We start from the raw sequence: 5,822 nt of genomic DNA on the forward strand, positions 1-5,822 counted from the left end.
TGAAATTACTATCAACTCTCACCACATCACTGCAGCATCATTTCTTCGGTTTGTAGCAACTCTCATTCCATCACTCTAGCATCATTTGGACATTTGTAGCAACTCTCATTACATCACTGTAGCATCATTTCTCAGGTTTGTAGCAACTCTCATGACATCACTTTTGCATGATTTTGAAATTACTATCAACTCTCACCACAACACTGTCAGCATAATTTCTTAGGTTAGTAGCAACTGTCATAACATCACTGTAGCATCATTTTGAGGATTGTAGCAACTCTCACCACATCACTGTCAGCATCATTTTGAGATTAGTATCAACTCTCCCTACATCACTGTAGCATCATTTTGAGGTTCGTAGCAACTCTCACTACATCACTTTCGCATCATTTTGAGGATAGTCGCAATTCTCACCACATTACTGTAGCATCATTTCTTAGGTAAGTAGCAACTCCAATTACATCACTTTAGCGTGATTTTGAAATTACTATCAACTCTCACGACATCACTGTCACCTCATTTTGAGGATAGTAGCAACTCTCACCACATCACTGTAGCATCACTTTGAGGATCTGAGCAACTCTCACTACATCACTGTCGCATCATTTTGACATTTGTAGCAACTCTCATTTCATCACTGTAGCATCATTTCTTAGGTTAGTAGCAACTCCCATGACATCACTGTAGCATCATTTTGAGGTTTGTAGCAACTCTCATGACATCACTTTAGCATGATTTTGAAATTACTATCAACTCTCTCGACAACACTGTCAGCATAATTTCTTAGGTTAGTAGCAACTGTCATAACATCACTGTAGCATCATTTTGAGGATTCTAGCAACTCTCACCACATCACTGTCAGCATCATTTTGAGATTAGTACCAACTCTCACCACATCACTGTAGCATCATTTATTAGGTATGTAGCAACTCTCACCACATCACTGTTGCATCATTTCTTAGGGAAGTAGCAACTCTCATTACACCGCTTTAGCATTATTTTGAAATTACTATCAACTCTCACCACATCACTGTAGCACCACTTCTTAGGTTTTTAGCAACTCTCATTACACCACTTTAGCATCATTTTGAGCATCGTAGCAACTCTCACTACATCACTGTCGCATCATTTTGAGGATAGTCGCAACTCTCCCCACATCACTGTAGCATCATTTCTTAGGTAAGTAGCAACTCTCATTACATCACTTTAGCGTGATTTTGGGGATATTCGCAACTCTCGCGACATCACTGTCGCATCATTTTGAGATTCGTAGCAACTCTCATTACATCACTGTCGCATCATTTTGAGATTCGTAGCAACTCTCATTACATAACTGTAGCATCATTTTGAGATTCGTAGCAACTCTCACCACATCACTGTAGCATCATTTCTTAGGTAAGTAGCAACTCTCATCCCATCTCTATTGCATCATTTGGACATTTGTAGCAACTCTCATTACATCACTGTCGCATCTTTTTGAGGATAGTCGCAACTCTCACGACATTACTGGAGCATCATTTTGAGATTCCTAGCAACTCTCATTACATCACTGTAGCATCATTTTGAGGTTCGTAGCAACTCTCACCACATCACTGTAGCATCATTTCTTAGGAAATAGCAACTCTCATTACATCACTGTAGCATCATTTTGCAGTTCGTAGCAACTCTAACTAAACCACTGTAGCATTATTTTGAATTTAGTATCAACTCTCACCACATCACTGTCGCATCACTTCTTAGGTTTGTCGCAACTCTCATTACATCACTTTAGCATCATTTTGAGGATCGTAGCAACTCTCACTACATCACTTTCGCATCATTTTGAGGATAGTCGCAACTCTCACCACATCACTGTAGCATCATTTCTTAGGTAAGTAGCAACTCCAATTACATCACTTTAGCGTGATTTTGAAATCACTATCAACTCTCACAAAATCACTGTCACCTCATTTTGAGGATAGCAGCAACTCTCACCACATCACTGTAGCATCATTTTGAGGATCGTAGCAACTCTCACTACATCACTGTCGCATCATTTCTTCGGTTTGTAGCAAATCTCATTACATCACTGGAGCATCATTTCTTCGGTAAACAGCAACCCTCATTCCATCACTGTAGCATCATTTTGCGTTTTTTAGCAACTCTCACTACATCACTGTAGCATCATTTCTTAGGGAAGTAGCAACTCTCATTACACCGCTTTAGCATTATTTTGAAATTACTATCAACTCTCACCACATCACTGTAGCACCACTTCTTAGGTTTTAAGCAACTCTCATTACATCACTTTAGCATCATTTTGAGGATCGTAGCAACTCTCACTACATCACTGTCGCATCATTTTGAGGATAGTATCAACTCTCACGACATCACTGTCACCTCATTTTGAGGATAGTAGCAACTCTCACCACATCAGCGTAGCATCACTTCTTAGGTTTGTCGCAACTCTCATTACATCACTTTAGCATCATTTTGAGGTTCGTAGCAACTCTCACCACGTCACTGTAGCATCATTTATTAGGTAAGTAGCAACTCTCACCACATCACTGTCGCATCATTTCTTAGGTATGTAGCAACTCTCATTACATCACTTTAGCATTATTTTGAAATTACTATCAACTCTCACCACATCACTGTCAGCATCATTTTGAGATTCGTATCAACTCTCACGACATCACTGTCGCATCATTTTGAGGATATTAGCAACTCTCATTTCATCACTGTAGCATCATTTTGAGGTTTGTAGCAACTCTAACTACATTACTGGAAGCATCAATTTGAGCATCGTAGCAACTCTCACTACATCACTGTCGCATCATTTTGAGGATAGTCGCAACTCTCACCACATCACTGTAGCATCATTTCTTAGGTAAGTAGCAACTCTCATTACATCACTTTAACGTGATTTTGAAATTACTATCAACTCTCACCACATCACTGTAAGCATCATTTTGAGATTAGTATCAACTCTCACTACATAACTGCCACCTCATTTTGAGGATCGTAGCAACTCTCACTACATCACTGTCGCATCATTTTGAGGATATTCGCAACTCTCGCGACATCACTGTCGCATCATTTTGAGATTCGTAGCAACTCTCATTACATCACTGTAGCATCATTTTGAGATTCGTAGCAACTCTCATTACATCACTGTAGCATCATTTTGAGATTCGTAGCAACTCTCATTACATCACTGTCGCATCATTTTGAGATTCGTAGCAACTCTCATTACATCACTGTAGCATCATTTTGAGGTTCGTAGCAACTCTCACCACATCACTGTAGCATCATTTCTTAGGGAAGTAGCAACTCTCATTACATCACCTTTGCATGATTTTGAAATGACTATCAACTCTCACCACATCACTGTAGCACCACTTCTTAGGTTTTTAGCAACTCTCATTACATCACTGTAGCATCATTTTGAGGTTCGTAGCAACCCTCACCACATCACTGTAGCATCATTTCTTAGAGAAGTAGCAACTCTCATTACATCACCTTTGCATGATTTTGAAATTACTATCAACTCTCACCACATCACTGTAGCACCACTTCTTAGGTTTTTAGCAACTCTCATTACATCACTGTAGCATTATTTTGAGGTTCGTATCAACTCTCACCACATCACTGTAGCATCATTTCTTAGGTAGATAGCAACTCTCATGACATCACTGTAGCATCATTTTGAGATTCGTAGCAACTCTCATTACATCACTGTAGCATCATTTTGGGGTTTGTAGCAACTCTCACTACATTACTGGAAGCATCAATTTGAGCATCGTAGCAACTCTGCCTACATCACTGTAGCATCATTTCTTTGGTTTTAAGCAACTCTCATGACATCACTTTAGCATGATTTTGAAATTACTATATACTCTCACCACAACACTGTCAGCATAATTTCTTAGGTAGATAGCAACTCTCATGACATCACTGTAGCATCATTTTGAGATTCCTAGCAACTCTCCCTAAATCACCGTAGCATCATTTTGAGGTTCGTAGCAACTCTCCATACATCATTGTCGCATCATTTTGAGGATATTCGCAACTCTCGCGACATCACTGTCGCATCATTTTGAGATTCGTAGCAACTCTCATTACATCACTGTCGCATCATTTTGAGATTCGTAGCAACTCTCATTACATCACTGTAGCATCATTTTGAGGTTCGTAGCAACTCTCACCACATCACTGTAGCATCATTTCTTAGGGAAGTAGCAACTCTCATTACATCACCTTTGCATGATATTGAAATTACTATCAACTCTCACCACATCAATGTAGCACCACTTCTTAGGTTTTAGCAACTCTCATTACATCACTTTAGCATCATTTTGCGGTTCGTAGCAACTCTAACTACACCACTCTAGCATTATTTTGAATTTAGTATCAACTCTCACCACATCACTGTAGCATCACTTCTTAGGTTTGTCGCAACTCTCATTACATCACTTTAGCATCATTTTGAGGATCGTAGCAACTCTCACTACATCACTTTCGCATCATTTTGAGGATAGTCGCAACTCTCACCACATCACTGTAGCATCATTTCTTAGGTAAGTAGCAACTCCAATTACATCACTTTAGCGTGATTTTGAAATTACTATCAACTCTCACCACATCACTGTCAGCATCATTTTGAGATTCGTATCAACTCTCACGACATCACTGTCACCTCATTTTGAGGATAGTAGCAACTTTCACCACATCACTGTAGCATCATTTTGAGGATCGTAGCAACTCTCACTACATCACTGTCGCATCATTTTGACTTTTGTAGCAACTCTCATTTCATCACTGTAGCATCATTTCTTAGGTTAGTAGCAACTCCCATGACATCACTGTAGCATCATTTTGAGGTTTGTAGCAACTCTCATGACATCACTTTAGCATGATTTTGAAATTACTATCAACTCTCTCGACAGCACTGTCAGCATAATTTCTTAGGTTAGTAGCAACTGTCATAACATCACTGTAGCATCATTTTTAGGATTCTAGCAACTCTCACCACATCACTGTCAGCATCATTTTGAGATTAGTACCAACTCTCACCACGTCACTGTAGCATCATTTATTAGGTATGTAGCAACTCTCACCACATCACTGTTGCATCATTTCTTAGGGAAGTAGCAACTCTCATTACACCGCTTTAGCATTATTTTTAAATTACTATCAACTCTAACCACATCACTGTAGCACCACTTCTTAGGTTTTTAGCAACTCTCATTACATCACTTTAGCATCATTTTGAGGATCGTAGCAACTCTCACTACATCACTGTCGCATCATTTTGAGGATAGTCGCAACTCTCACCACATCACTGTAGCATCATTTCTTAGGTAAGTAGCAACTCTCATTACATCACTTTAGCGTGATTTTGAAATTACTATCAACTCTCACCACATCACTGTAGCATCATTTGGACATTTTTAGCAACTCTCATTACATCACTGTCGCATCATTTTGAGGATAGTCGCAACGTCACGAACATTACTGGAGCATCATTTTGAGGTTCGTACCAACTCTCACCACATCACTGTAAGCATCATTTTGAGATTAGTATCAACTCTCACGACATCACTGTCACCTCATTTTGAGGATAGTTGAAACTCTCACTACATCACTGTAGCATCATTTCTAAGGTAAGTAGCAACTCTCATTACATCACTTTAGCGTGATTTTGAAATTACTATCAACTCTCACCACATCACTGTAAGCATCATTTTGAGATTAGTATCAACTCTCACGACATCACTGTCACCTCATTTTGAGGATAGTAGCAACTCTCACCACATCACTGTAGCATCACTTCTTAGGTT

Source organism: Aulostomus chinensis, chromosome 1, assembly GCF_037954235.1.
Source record: "Aulostomus chinensis isolate RoL2024-O1b breed Wild chromosome 1, RoL_Achi_v1.0, whole genome shotgun sequence".
NCBI lineage: Eukaryota > Metazoa > Chordata > Actinopteri > Syngnathiformes > Aulostomidae > Aulostomus > Aulostomus chinensis.